General features: G+C 40.5%; 1 non-coding gene across 1 annotated transcript; it reads left to right on the plus strand.

The window, feature by feature from the left end:
* The first annotated feature begins 231 nt into the window (after nt 1–231).
* Nucleotides 232–303, plus strand: trnaq-cug (transfer RNA glutamine (anticodon CUG)). Its single transcript has one exon. It is a non-coding gene; the product is annotated as a tRNA-Gln (tRNA).
* Nucleotides 304–16543: the final 16240 nt, after the last annotated feature.

The raw sequence follows: 16543 nt of genomic DNA on the forward strand, positions 1-16543 counted from the left end.
GTTTGTGGGATTTCCTTGAGAACAATGTCTAAAGTTGGCATTTCCCACAGCTGCTGTCGACTGTGACCAGTCAGCTAACTAATTCAAGTAAGTTGGCGCGTAAAGTTAGCATTTTTAACGTGTTATCTTCTGTGTCACTGGTATTGATGCATGCCTTCTTTGTAGTACATGAGAAAGACGCAATAACACGTTCCAAAAGCGTTCTACAGCGATCACGGGGAGCTCTTCTGAGGTTCCATGGTGTAATGGTTAGCACTCTGGACTCTGAATCCAGCGATCCGAGTTCAAATCTCGGTGGGACCTGGTTTTAAATGTTACAGGGCCTCGTGGGCGTTCCCACTGTAAACCACAAGGTGGCAACACAGTTGTTCCAGGTACCCCTAAGTCCCGATACGAGCAGGTGTTCACTGTCGTCCAATCAACCCTAGAGACTTGGGATTCCAAATGTGATAGAAGAGGAAGGAGTGAAATGGATTCCAGTTACATTATTTGTGCACACTTTGGATTCTGTCTCATTCTCACCACAAAAGTGAGGCTTCACCGAACTTGCTGCGTCTGGGTGTCTGTGCTCATCGTTGAAAGGCCAGCATACTGCGAGCGGTGGGGCGGTTGAACAGCCATGAAACACCGTCCGGCCAGCTTTGCAACGTCGGATGATGGGCTGTGTCCGAGCGTTTCTGTGACTTTCTATTGCCTGAAATGCCGTTGGGACGGTTCACTTGGCTAACGCTGGCTGAAAAGCTGATCTTCAAGTGGGAGATGCGCCAACGGTCGGGTTAACGAGGGTGTTGAAGACGTTTCGCGTCTCATCTGAAAGGACTTTTCAGTTTTTACGGCCTGGTGGGGAGGCCCTCGTTGACATCGTTCACAACTTAGATACACCAAGAGATAGATGTCTGAAAACCGTCACAGACATGTAGAAGGAAGTTAAATAAATTACAAATGAATCCACCAGGAATGTGTGCCTGCATGTATTGTCAACGCAGCGCATTACTGGATGACCCTGCAATACTGTAAGAGTTGATATGTGACAGTATAGTTGCTTTAATGTATTACATGATGACAAATGTAATGTACTATCTACTGTCATTGGTGTATGTTAAGATATGAACCAATAAGACAGTCATTCTAAATCTTTAGAAGGAGGTGGAGCTGTAGCCCTGCTTGGGATCTTAGAACTGTAAATGTATTGGTTAACGCTGCATTAATCAATTTCTGACCACTTTCTTTCTGTCAGAAATTCAACTTTTGGCACAACGCAAACTCCAGTAAAGCGCTGTGTTTGCCAAAGATGCAACGAATATTCCTGTTAGATTACTTCATAATGTTGTGCTGAACATTACCTTACGAACCTTAAATAAAACCAACCAGCATTGTATTTTTCTTGTCATGTTTATTTAAGCTCTTTTGTGTCTCACCTGCTTTAAACAAGGTCCCACTGAGATTTGAACTTTGATCACATTAAAGTCCAGAGTGCTAACCATTACACCATGGAACCACTATATGTGAACTGAAGAACTCTTAAACAAACTCAGCTTCTACTTGAAACATGATTAAAACACAGAGCAGATAAATTACTTTTGAACATTACCTGAGAGACAGATAGCATTGAATTCATACAGCCGTATTAAGTTTTAACACTGGGTAAATATTTTACCTGTTCTTTTTAGATTAGGCTCCACTGAGATTAGAACTCACTGGATTCAAAGTCCAGACTGCTAACCATTACACCATGGAAGCAGTACCCAGGTTTGTAAAAGTATTTGCTTCACGAATAGCTACGCATCTTTTCCCAGCTTATAAATATATTTATAAGGGTAGGGTGGTCACAATTGAAAGGGTGATTGGTGGAACAGAGGAAGACTGGACAATATTAAAGAGGTGCCTCTTCCAACCCTGCTTGGAGTTCCCCCTGCAGCCTGAGAGAAGGTGATAACAGGAATGCTCAGTGTGCTCAGTGCAATGTAGAGAAAACTAACTACAACAAAGCAGGAAAATGAGCATAACCTAACCAGCCTTACTAGCGATCAAGTAATTTTCAAAGTACTTTTTCTGCAGTAAAATGTTCTGCTAAATCTGCCCAATTTAATCAGATCATACATTTTGCCCACCATACCATAATGTAAAAGTCTGTAACGGAGACTTTCATGTCACAGAGTCGATGCTGCATTCACGAACAAGAAAAGCAATTAGAGCAAATGATTCAATCTTTTACAAAACCAGTTTGTAACCTACACAAAGATTTGCAGGAAACAAAGTCAAAATTTCTACAAAAAAACAGAATCAGATGATGATCACAGAGTGGACAGGTTGCATCCTTTACCTGAATCTCCCCTTAAATCAGATTTCAACAACAAATTAAAATTGAATTGAGATCTCGGGATTGAGAGTACTGAGTTTAAATCATTACACATGATCCATCTGTTATATTGTTGTCCATATTGTCACAAAAATGGAAATGATACATTTTTGAGTAGTTGTCATCATGTGACGTTTATTTGGGCCTTCTGAGAAATGAATGAAATCCAGTTTTAAATTTTTTAAGCTGTAACACCCAGGTGCAGAAAAGTTGCTGAGTAGTACACAGATACTGGAGGTCACATCTGTTAAAGGTCAAACTGCTTCTCAACAAGCTGTTCTTCAAAACTGTTAGTTCACTGGAAAAGCAGCAGTGCCCTCTGCTGTTTGGAGAGATAAGTAAAAACAGCAACTGGTTTTGAATTCATCATATTGCCTGCCTATATTTGTTAATAAACATATTACCTTAAATGTGCTCCTACCTGTAGCCTCCTCTTAATGCAACCACGCCCTGAGTCAGGTGTGTAAACAATGCAAACCCTTAACTACTCATCTCTTCACCAGTGGTGGAGGAGGGGATTTCAAGAGATTGTTAACATACATACAGTTGTTTGAAACACCTAGGTGCAAAAACTTTCAAGAGACCCAACTTTGAGCTACTGCTGGTCAGGGTGACAGACCCCCCACTGACCAGATAGTCAAAACTCCAACTCCAGCTACAGGATTCTTCTGGGCCCCCAGCTCTTCTCCAGCTTCGCCAGATGCATTTCCAGCAGGCCCACAGAACTTCTCCTCACAGCAGCGACGCAAGGTCCTGCTAGTATTCCAGCTCAGTTAGCACCAGCAGCTGCGTCACAAAGCTTACTAGCTAACGCAACAATCTGAGGAACACAAAGTAAATTAGCACCGAGCTGCTATCCCTGCAAAGTAAAGGAGCGACCAGTATCCTCCACCTGCTGTCTTTTATCAGACTTTGCACAGCAAGAACAGCACTAGCACTGTTCAACATTGGGATCACAAGTTTCTCCTGATTGGCTCATCAGTCAAGGAACCATCAGCACCTTTTCTTTAAGACTGGTAACATTGAACTGGGCCTAGATAGCACACAGCATAACATAGCATGGTTAAGCACAGGACTTTTAACTCTGGTTGATGTAATGCACATGTGTTCAATCTATGTGTTTGTTCACCGTTCGGGTGTTATTGTGATCTCAGGTCAGTTATTGATAGTTTGCTTTGCAACACGGCATATTTGACATTAGTTAAATTATGCTTCACACAGACTCAGGGTCTTTGCATGCAACTAACCATCTTCTCTAACCTGGCATCACGTTACACACACACACACACACACACACACTCTCTCTCTCTCTCTCTCCTTCAGCCTGGACCATATCACACCTATGTGTGATATCAGTAAGCTAATGGTGTGAGCACCATCATTGATTCTTTGTTCTCTCTTATCAAAGAAACAAGTGGTTATCTTAATTAATAATTATCCCTGATAAACATTATTATTATTGATAGCCAAATTTAACCCCAAATCCCCTATTAATGTTGCATGAAGCACTACAGAATATTCACTAAATACTATTCACAAGCACATGATATGCAAAAATGAAATGGTATTTTACTTTATTTACAACAAACTGCGACTTGACTTGGAAAACTATCTTTTGAATTTACAAACATTATATGTGTGATTCATGGCACAATTCAAGCTGGATTTAATTGTTTTTTTGTCTCTCTCCATTCACTACTTTTTTCTGAAATAAAGTCCCATGGGGTCCACCGGAAGAGGCGTGATTTCAGCTCTCTATATGATGAGGCACCTCACAGACCCTTTTTAAGGAGCTAAAGAAAACACCAGACTCCTTCCATGCACTAGCTACAACCAGATTTGAAATCTACCCGACAAATGGTGTTGCAATAGGACTCAGGAAGAGCGTCTAGCACTATTATGGTGTATGCTATAACCATTCTATGTTTCTTTGAGGCAATGGATGGAGTGATGGTGAGACATCCTCCGGCGTGTCAATTCATCAAGGGTGCACACCACCTGTGCCAGGCAGGATGCTGTGACCTCCAATCTGGGAATTCCTTTCACTGTTCTCTGACTAACTTAATTTAACGACCCTAGATTTAAGACAAATACATGACAAATAAGAATTATGATTTACTGAAGATACATAAAAACGTTCCAAAGATAAAACAGTTTAACTGTGCAAATAAATACTAGCCAGACAGGAAAAAAATTACACCCATAAAAACAAACAACAAAAAATACCACCAATAACTATAATTACCCCTTTAACCACTTTTTGGGTAAACTTTGTATATCCGTTTTTCCTAATGAGCCTGAATGCATCGTCACTAAATGTCCCGGTAGATTCACAAGCCTCGTGCCATCTAACATTTCAGAAACTGATCTGCTTTACACATCTCCCTCCTCTACTGTATCTGCACTGTCTGATGTCAAATGTCAATATGACACTATAGGGGTGGCCTTAAACAAGCTTTGCCATTTTTGTTTGCTTATGTGACCTTTTATATTATTTTAATTCATTTTCTTGTTAATTGTGCCCAAAAATAATCACATTTAGATGAAAATTCGATTTGTTTCAGATGTGATCAAAATAAAACAGTGGTCATTTTGCAACACTGTACAACCACATTTCTCTAAAGCTGCACCCCAAAAGCTTCACATTTCAAGTGACAATTCTGCCACGTGCCTCTTGGTGCAGGTTGCCAATTAAGCACAATGTGGAGGTCTTGTGCGATCTTAGTACTCTGAGTTTGGCTGTGAAAGCAAGTCGGTTGCTGTATCTTAAATGTAACCTCTGGCAAAAAGCAAACAAGCTGTTGAGGGCCTATATGAATATAGAGTATGTCACATGCCGCCTCTTTGTTTGTTTAAAACCACAAAACTAATTGTGTTGTAGAGTATGTGCAACATTGTGTATGTACGTTCAGGTTAAAGGGTTAAGAACATTTAAATAGGCGACGAGAAACTCGGATTTGTGCTCGTGCTCCTGTCGTGTGTCTGTGTGAGTCTGTTTCTGGTAGTCAATTAGGCTGATAGCCTACCTGCTAAAGTGTTTTTGAATGATGTGCCTTATAATTCTGATATTTCCCACAGCACTTGAAGGCGCCACTTGGAGCCGTTGATTTAAGCCCGTGTTGAAACAGGAGCGCTGAGTAGCGGAGACACCTGCGGTCAGTTAAAACAGTCAGAGCTGCGGCACATCACCGCTGAAGTCTCCCGCCTCAGGAGATTCTTTCATCTCGGGACACTCTTCGGTAAGATCTGCTTGTATTTACACAGTTATGCCTTGTATGGTGCATGAAAGATGCCGAACTTCAAAACTCTCAAATGTTGATTTCTCAACAACCCGGGACCTCCAAAGGATCAACGTCGGAACTTGTATAACTTTTGTAATTGCTTTATGCCGCACTCCTGGCCTTGGTTAATTTTTGGAAATAGATCAAAATGGACCTGTTAATAACCTGTAGCTACTAGGAAAGCCATTGGTTGGTGATTAGCCTAATGTTTCTTTTTATTATAACGAATTGTAATCATTCTAATGAGGCTTTTCTGTTTCAGCACTGAAGAAGAGGAAAGGACAATATGTTTCCTCTGTGTGTTTTGGTGATGGTGCTGTGTCTTCAGTTCGGAGGGCTCTGCAATGGTGACATATGTTTCATATAAGTTCTGCCCAGGAGACATTTTAGTTAGTGATTTGATGAAGCTAGATAGTAAGGTTTGCACTTCAGATTATCCTGAACAGAATCATAACTTTTGTGACATTGCTTCAAGTAAAATAGAGTCAAATGGGCTTACACATTTTTTCTCACACATCTCCATGACACTCATGTAATACCAAGTACTGAGTCTAGTCAACTGTATCCTTCACATCTGTGGGATCTCCATAGCAGAGAATGCAAAGTGATCTATAGGCTATAGTCACATAGCCCCTGCCTCTAAAGCAAGCCAGCTCAACAAATGCTACTAGATTTAGCCAGTTAGCACCTGTTAGCTGGTACAATACAAGAATGATTCTGAATCAAGTATCTAGCTGCTGCACCTACTTTTATTAGCTAAATTTAACAATGCTGCACCAAGGACGTTATCTTAGCCTACATGGGCGGCACATGCTACCTACCTAGCTGGCTAACTGGCTACATGGGGTTATGAGCTTTTACTACTTTACTAAAGTATTAAAGTGAAGCGATAGTGTAGCTCCACGCTTCTGGTATATGTCAGTCAAATGACTGTGACATATGTCCATCAACAGTGCTCAGGTGCCTGCTGAGACCACAGGCATGAGGTTGGAAGTTTATCTATTTTAAAAAGTGCTAAAATGAGTCCTCCTCATACTGAACTCAACTGAACCCTCATACATTTGTTGTTTTGGAACTCACATTTTCTAATATGCTTGTCATTCTGTTTATAATACAGGATAGGCCTGACATTGATACGCTGTCCTACTGATACCTTACATATCTCCTATGATTTTTTTGACATGTTGAGGCAGAGACATTACTTCTCTGTCAGAAGTAATGAAGCTGAAGTTCATGCTGTATCAGTGGGGAAGGATGTCCCCTGGCCCCTGACGTGGCTACCTCACTATTACCTCCACCCAGTGGATAATCAGACAAATCAATCATTTTATTCTCTCAATCATCAGAGGCACATCTGACCTACAAGTACCAAATGTTGGGAAATTGTAATACTGAATTGCTTCTAACAAAAAAATATTGAAAAAGTATCCAAATTTCATTAAATGGTGCAACACTAGCATCCTCACTTTCCCACCCCCCTGCTCCTTTAACTCCACTCATTTCTCTGCATTATTTTTGTCTTGTACTGCTTACACATATTTACATTCCACTTCTCCTCCTCCAGCCATTCATGTGGTGGAGATATGGAACCTTCAGGTGGAGTTTGGGGAACCAGCCATCTTGCCCTGTAATGGCTCAGCCTACCTTGAGGGGAAAGGGACTGTCCAGTGGGAGACCATGGGGGAGGATGTGGCAATTTTGCGAGGAGGAGAACTAAGAGAGGGCGACAAATTTATGGTTAGTGCTTTTTGTCTTTAATTGACAGTCTAAAATCTACAGTAGTTTAATCAAGTCTGCTTTGCTGTAGTGGAGTGTGGATTCTTTACATTTTAAATCATGTTTGAGCTACAAGTTTAACAGGCTCCTACCCTAACCCTTACCCTTCCCAAACAAGATGGAGACCTGATTTTGATTTGATTTCACTTTACTGTCAGAATTTTCTTCTGAAATTTGTCTTGCATCCCAAGACGTACACTGTTTCATATACTGTAGCTACATTTAACCAAGCACACTACAAACAAACAAATAATACAACATATATTACATCAGACATTACCAATAAGAGGCTGAAGTGCAATCAGTGTGATTTACAGTGCCATGATTCCTTCCAGGGCCGAATCCAGTTGCCCTCAGAAGAGAAGGTCAGGGAAGGAGACTGGTCTGTGGTCTTCCAGAGCACGATGCTCAGTGACACGGACATGTATGAGTGCATTTTGGAAGGAAGAAAAACCCTATCAACAGTATGGCTTACAGTGACGGGTGAGTGGGAGGCAGAGAAAGGTGGTTCTCAGGTGATGTCATTTGTAAGACTAAATACACACGTAACTGTTAGACAGTGCTTAGTAGTTACAAAAAGACTTTTGCTATATTAGAATAAAATAGTGTTAAAACTGCTCCCTAAGAGTATGGGTGGGTTCCAGAGGTCACGTTAACAGAATATTTTCCAACATTTACTGAATTTTTTATAACAATGACGGAAAACTCCGTACGCGGCATACTGTCAGTAACCACACGCAGACAACAATCCGGGTGCTGTCAGCACGTTGAAGGGCTACTGACTGGAGGCCTTAAAGCACATCTGTGACAGAGGGGGTTCAGGCGTGCCCCTGGTAAAGAAAGGAGCTCATGCTGTCGGTTTCCTCCAATCCAGCCTCCGCTGTGGCAGCAGAGTAAGCGTTTTGAACAAAATCAAAACGGCCACGAGAAGTCTTCTGTCCTAGGCAAAGACAGAAAACCTATGGCTGTCGCAGACATTATACGAGAGATGGACCCTTTAATTATGAGTTTAGCTATATTTTAAGTTATTGTGTATAACTGGAGTACAATGCTTAATCTTTCCAGTGCACTGTGAAAGTAAGCCTGGATGTGGATGTTTTTGCAAAACATGTTTAATCATTTTTTTTAAAGTGACTACGAGGAGCTTTCAGTTGATTCTGGCTGCCCCTAGAATAAAAAAAAAAGCCATACAACACCAGCGCCTGCTTTTGTAAAGATCTTTGCTAGCGCATGTCAGTGGCGCGTGCATTTGTTTTGGAAGTGAGTGACAGAGAGACTGCAGGATGGATCGCGATGAGATTGTGATTTTATATGTGATATATGTGATCGGACCTGAACGCAGGCATTAATAATAACTATATAAAAATAGAAGTCTGTTCGCTGATGGTCTTGTTTGCTGTTACAGGTCATTTATAATCATCAGAGGAATCATAAGACTGTTTCATAAACACTTAAAGGTTCCTCGAGTCACTTTAAAATAGCAATTTTTTCAAAAATTGTTTCTGGCTGCAATATTACGTTTAGTGGTTTTATTTTATATGTGGAAATTTGTACTGTGATGACTTCAAGGTTTTCCACAGATGAGGCCACCATGACATTTTGGAGGAACTGCAGACTATAGATTTAGTCAGTTTGAAGTTGTGGCCCCTCATGGAATCTACAGTTCTTTTCATCCATGCCCTAACTTAAAGGTTCATTTTACTTCAAATAAACTAGTTCTTCTGCGATGGCGCCAAATTGTTCCAATGAAGATAAGAAGCGCACACTTTCAGACTGTCTCTCTTCAAAGGCAATCATGATGCACTCAATTGTTCACACAAAAAGTGGAACAAGTGAAGAATTATAATACAGAGCTGGCAAACACATCTGACATGTATCCCTCCCAATGTGGCCTGGACATAGAGTTTGAAGTAAAGATGTTTAAAGCATACTGAGGCCTTTATGCTAAAGCTGAGAGGTGACTCCACCTTCTGAGTCTCACTTAGTAGGATAACTTTATCATACACAGCTAATATTATTAAAGTCAGTGGTGTGGGGTAATGACAAAAGAGCAGTAAGTAGAAACAAACTATTACATGTCAATGATATGGGAGGAATTTTATCATACAAGGAACTGTTTTTTTTGCACCAGTTTGACGCCAAGTGTTCCAGGCAACATGTATCAACATGCTCTTCCACAGTGGAAGGATTTTTTTTCCAAAGCAATGCATTAATTCCCAAGGATCAAATGAATTAATTCCTCTGAAGGTTCAATACTTGACAGGTTGACAAAGTGACTTTGACAACCAGTGTCTCAGAACACTGGTACAGATTTATTACATTTTATTTTAGGTCCATCAGAAAATAAATAAGACCGACTTAATCTCTTTTTCTTCTTTTCTTTCTTCTTCTCTTTCTTGGCTTCTCCCCCAAGCACCCCAAGTTGAGCGCTCCCTCGTGGTGCCTGTGGGTGACAAGGTGATTCTAGCATGCTACATTGAGATTTCCAGAAGCCAGTCCCACAATGAACTGCAAGTCTGGTGGACCAAGGATGGCAACCCTATAATCACAACACCAACCAAGGTACTCTATACTGCAGCATTCTGTAGATGCAATCACAATTTTAGTATATTGTATCTTTTGTCTGATAAAAAAGATTACTTGTATATGATTCTACAGACATTGTCAGGAGCTCATATGTGAAAACAGCTTCAGCCAGTTACATGAAAATAGATACTTCAAAATCCTGATCCTTATTGTAATGCCACTGTGCATGTACACTTGCAATCTATCTCTGTCTGAATCTGTCATAAAACTAAACTAAAAAAACTAAGAAAATTGTAGAACATACACACAGTATGAGTATAGACAGAATAGCAGACCTCAGATTCTCGCAGTTTTTATGACTTTACACACATGAAAGGACAAATATCTTTACATAAGGATACATTGATGCTGTTATTTTTGTATTTTCACTGTCCATATGTTAAATGTTCTCTGTCAGTATAGTACTGTATACTGTTGTTGGTTTGTATTCTGTCATCAAAAATATTGTCTGTTAACATCTGATCATCTCTTTTCACTTACAGGGTTTGTTCACTGCTACTACAGTGTCTAATCTTGAGGATGTTTCTCGGCTTGATCTATTAACTGACGCTAAAGAAAAATTGAATCTTTATATGAGCCCAACATTAATGAGTGACAATGGAGAATACCACTGTTTGTATAAAACCAGGTAAGTTCTATCTACAGAATGAAAAGTTTATTTATGTTGTCGCTAAACTCATGGACTAAGTCGGGATCTTCAACTGCAAAATGTTTGGTTGATTAGTTCTTTTTAGTTTTTGCATCATTAGACAATAGTAATTATGATTTGTATCTCTGGAACTTTAATAATAATGATAAAATAAAATGTCTTTATAGAATGTCACTTTCATACCTTAAATTAGTGCTCCAGCAGTATAGCAGAAACATTTTCATGTTTCGGGGGGTGGGAAGGAAATCATCATGACCTTTGTGCCTTGATGATTACTAAGGCATTCATAATTGCCATCACAGCCTATTGATAACACTTAGTATGAGCCAACTGAACAGACGTAACGTTCACACATTTTTGAAGTATTTTGTAACGGAATTCCAAGCTGCAAATTACACATTTAGAAGTAAAAAACCTTTACTGATGTCCTTTTTGATCATCGCCAGGATTATTCATGTTGACTCACGAGTATCAATAAAAACTGTCTTCAAAAGACGACAATGTCACACTTACACAAAAGGACCCAAACGCAAGACACACACAGGCAGGCAGGTATAAAAACAAAAGGTGAGCTTTCATGAATTTACTGTCCAAAATGCAAAAATCCAAAAGTGTGAACAAAGAAATGGCAGGTGACCAAAACTGGCAACAAACAGCAGGCAAAGGTAAAGTCCAAAGTAACCAAAGTAACTGAAAACAAATGAGAAAACCATGAGGAACAAATCAGGAACACAGGACGGGGGAACAGGCACAGGAGCACAGGAAATGTGTGAGACGATAATAGAATGACTACAGAACTGACATGAGGACGACAACAGATTATCCAACAAAGTGAGGGAACAACACAAACTTAAATACAAGCTAACCTAACAAAGGGCTAACAAGGCTGATGTGAGACAGGTGTGTGTGTGTGTGTGTGTTGTCTGGTTGTTGTTTGTTTCTCTGTGTAACATATAGCAGTAACAGGTCATCAATATCCATTTTTCTAAGCTGCTGACACAGCTGGAGCCTGCAGGAACCACTGTTTACAGAACATTATCGTTAATCAGTGTGGATGCTCACATCATTATCATTATAGCTAATGTTATAGTTATTGTTCTTAGTCTGGGCAGCTTGTAATTCTTGATGAAAAAAGAGGCAATTTCTTAAACAGGGCAACCATCATTTAAAATGTGAGACCTTTCTACATCTGTCCTGTTGTCATTATGTTCAATTGGACTTTATTTTCATAATAATTATAGAAAGAATGAGCTATTTTCTTATTATGTAAGCACATACAGAACATTATCAAAATGCAGTGATAAAATTGGCTTTCTACTGCTACTACTTGCAATAGGTAATAACCATTATCAATTATATTTTCAGATATTTTGAAGATCCGAGACCTGGAATGCCAGAGAGTATTACATTGACTGTGCTGGATACAATTCCTACGGATAATGGTAATCTTTATTGTTATACTTCTTAATATATTTTCATCAGTAGAATTGTTTATGAGAAAATGTTATAACATCAGCTGGTTCTTCAGTTGGAAATCTTATGCGAGCTTCTATAACCTTAAACACTATATCCACACTACCAACCCAAATCCATTTGGCATATCCAGATCCAAACCACATTAGGAGGAGGAAGGTGAAATGATTCAAATGGGATTTCTATATAAGCGCCTCAGTCCGGATGCTCTGGCTGCTCAGATTGGATTTGCGACACACAGTGTCAAATCCAGGGTGACAGAAGTGCAGACTCCTGTTGCTACTAGAAGAGAGGTAACACAAAACAGAGAAAGGTCAGGCTGAAATTAATCATCTTCTCTGCAACTCTACAGCGTAATTGTTTGTAGGGCGAGATGATGGATGTCCATTTCTCATGCTGCTGGAAAGCCGTGTCACCAGTTTACGTAATGACTGATGCCTATGTCCTTACCACAGCAACCCATGCAGATAGGTTCATGATCTGGTTAAAAAAGCAATAGCAATATATATTGGCAGTCGACACACCATTGATGGCAATAAGAAAATAGTTTGATAAAATGCTTGCTAGTTTCACATGTATCCATTAAATGCAAACCAAAATGAAGCACATAACGAATCAACATCCTGTCATATTCCCTGATAATGGAACATGCTACAAATGACACGGGAATAGCCAATCATTTAACAGGCATATCCCATGTGTGCTCCCTCCCTGGCACATTTAGCCAGCCTATCAAATCCCTAGGTGCTATGAGTGGCACACAAACAGAAAATCACAGATGCACCATTGCCATGTGACAGACAACAACAGAAGAGCCAAGCGTGAAGTGAGGCGTCACTATGAATCCCACTGCAGTTCTCAAAAGACCAGCCCTACGCCTGTAAACTATTAAAATATACAGTAGCTCTGGTCACCTCTCCTCCGGAGCTGCTCTCACTGTCACAGTGTCTCAGGGCTCATTAGTTAGAGCAGCCGCTGCCACTGGCCTGCCCTGCCGCTACTTCTCCCCTCGGCCTGTTTGCTCTACCTGCAAGCCAAGAGACACTGCAGTTACGACAGCCAAAGTGGTTTGTGTTTTTACCGGGGCAGCTATGGCTCACAGTCCATGGTATCAGCTCAACCACTGGCTGTTTGTTTTTACAAACCAACCACGAGTACAGTACAACCCATTAACACCAGAGTGAGAAAACAAGTACTACTAGAGAGGAAATTGTGAATAAAAAGGACACGCCAGCTTGCCTGTATGAGAGAAAGTCTGGGATAGGTAGGACACCCAAAACTTTCACTCTCGCCGATCCCTAGAGGGGCCGCTGCATCCATGCACACCGCTGCCATAGCAAAAAAAAAAACATAGTTAACATAATTATAACTTGTATGTCCTGAAAAAGTGGTTAAATTCAACCTTTTTTGCCTGGTCTATTAAAAATGATCAATAATTATCAAGATCGACTGATATGAAACTTCACTATCGTGATAGACTTTTCAGCAATATTGCCCTGGCCTATGTTGTCCGGACACAAAAATCTAATCTGATCACTCACAGATAATAGTGCGGACACTATTGAACTAGTTTGAACATAGCTAACTGTTACAAATCCAAAAGATGACACACCTGTTGTTCTGTTTGATACCACAGTGCATGTTATATGTCAGTGAATAAATCAGTTGGTGTTAATAAGCATTTTGGTCACTTCTTCGTATAGTTTTCCATCCTGATGAGACAACTACTGAATGTCCACTTGATCCTATACCTGTTGACCTGGAAGATCCAACACAACCAATAGAAGGTGAGTCTTACTTGGAGGAAATGGGAAATAAAAGAAAACTAGGTAAAATATGCCAGTTTACAAGTACAGTAGCAGACCAAAACGTCCCAGTCAGAAATGTATATTATGAAATAGAGACCTCAGTAATGGACTGTAAAAAAACAAACTTTTCACACACAGACACACAGACACACACACACACACACACGTTATGAAGGCATGTTTGTGTCCACTTGATGACTACAGGTCCAACTATTCTCTTTTTATTTCATTTTGGTCACCATCACTTCCTAATAAAAATATCTGTCTCTTCAGCTGCTGGACTAGCTGGTGAGGTTAGTGACTATGGCTTCAGCAGCCAGTCTCTGTCCGTGTAGGATTACACAAAAACTACTGACTTGATTCCCATGAAACTTGGATGGAGGATGGGACTCAAACAAGAATAGACACCATTAACTCCATGTGTGGATCTGGATAAAGGGACAGATCCAGGAATGTTTTATCTCTTTCTTCATTTAAACTCCACATGAAATGGAAGGCGGAGTGTTATTCACTGACAAACTAGCTGCAGTTGATCTCAGAGTTTGCATCGGCCGTGTTCACTAGGAGCCTATTACAGTTAGTCACTGTTAGCGGTTACTTTAGCAACAATTTAAGCCACCAAGAAACTCAAGTCACCACGGGTTTAGGCAGAGCAGGCATCAAGTTTGATTTTTGGAGTTATTGTGGAGTTATTATAACTAAGGTTCAGGAACTGGACCACACCACTCCTTCTCACTGATCTGAATCAAACCACCTGCATCTCATCAATCCAACCACCTGCATCTCGTCAACCTGTGCTGCATTTAACTCAACCACCTATCGCCCTGATTCAGTCACCTGCGAAATCTATATATGTAAGCCTAACCATTTCTCTCCCGTTCATTTCAAGTTCTGACATTCGTTTGCACTAAAACAAGCATTTCAAAGCTAAAGAATTGAAAACCTTGCAACCATCGGCTGTGGTAGAACAGGCACAGGAGCACAGGAGACACATGGATGAAAACAGATGAATGAACAAAGAGTGAGGCTTAAATACAAACTAAACTAATGAAGGGATGAGGTGCAGGTAGACAGACACTGGGAACAGGACAGTGCTAACAAGGCTGAAAAAACAGAACACTAGGAACACAGGTAAGCAGGAAGTAGAAAGTGACAACAAGACACAAGAGGATATACTGTAACTACAAAATAAAACCATGACAGTTTTCTGTATTTGCAGTGTTTTTCTAAATGCTGCATTTTCAAATCATTGAAGTTCTGTTTCAGCTCTTTGAGCTTTCATGGCCACCATACCTGTGACCTCACATGTCATTTCATGTTATTTTCTTTTTTTTTTTTTTAACTTTTTTATAGTAATGACAGAGTCACAGCCAATGGAAGCCTTTGAGGAGATGGTGACGTCATTCCCAGATGAAGGTGAGCAGCTGTATGTTTCAAAGCAGGACATGAAGGAAAATTGGAAAACATTTCAGGGCTGGGAATACTCTTCACACACCTACAAGGCTCTGTTAATTTTTCCTTGAAGCTTTGAGAGGTTTACATTTATAAATAGATTCATGTCAAGTGTGAACAAATATAGTATATAGTTTATATATGGGCATGGTGGCGTGGGCCAGCCAGGCAGCCACCACGCCTGCACTCCACCTTCCATGTCCCCTGGCAGCGCATCGTCCACTACTCAGCATCCAGCGGCTCCAGCCAGACACCACGAACGCGACTTCACCCACACAGAGTCTTCCCCGCCGTACTCCAGGCAAAAGTTGGTCTACCAGCCAATCCCCCAGCTACATCCAGTTAGCCATTTCCAGCAACCACTGCCAACCACGCCACCGCGCACACAGCCACTGCCACCACAGGCCAGGGCTCATCCACTGCTGGTCTTCCCGACGTCCTCCTTTTCTATCTCCCTCCCCAAAAAAGGGCAGGCAACAAAAACTAGGACAAAGGAAAATACCAAAGTGATACAAAAATTAGGGACAAACCAGAAAACATGAGGAACAATATGGAACATAGGGAACACATGAGGAGAACAGGCACAGGAGCACAGGAGACACATGGATGAAAACAGATGAATGAACAAAGAGTGAGACTTAAATACAAACTAAACTAATGAAGGGATGGGGTGCAGGTAGACAGACACTGGGAACAGGACAGTGCTAACAAGGCTGAAAAAACAGAACACTAGGAACACAGGTAAGCAGGAAGTAGAAAGTGACAACAAGACACAAGAGGATATACTGTAACTACAAAATAAAACCATGACAGTTTTCTGTATTTGCAGTGTTTTTCTAAATGCTGCATTTTCAAATCATTGAAGTTCTGTTTCAGCTCTTTGAGCTTTCATGGCCACCATACCTGTGACCTCACATGTCATTTCATGTTCTTTTTTTAAAACTTTTTTATAGTAATGACAGAGTCACAGCCAATGGAAGCCTTTGAGGAGATGGTGACGTCATTCCCAGATGAAGGTGAGCAGCTGTATGTTTCAAAGCAGGACATGAAGGAAAATTGGAAAACATTTCAGGGCTGGGAATACTCTTCACACACCTACAAGGCTCTGTTAATTTTTCCTTGAAGCTTTGAGAGGTTTACATTTATGAACAGATTCATG

This window comes from Pagrus major, chromosome 24 (assembly GCF_040436345.1).
Source record: "Pagrus major chromosome 24, Pma_NU_1.0".
Lineage (NCBI taxonomy): Eukaryota > Metazoa > Chordata > Actinopteri > Spariformes > Sparidae > Pagrus > Pagrus major.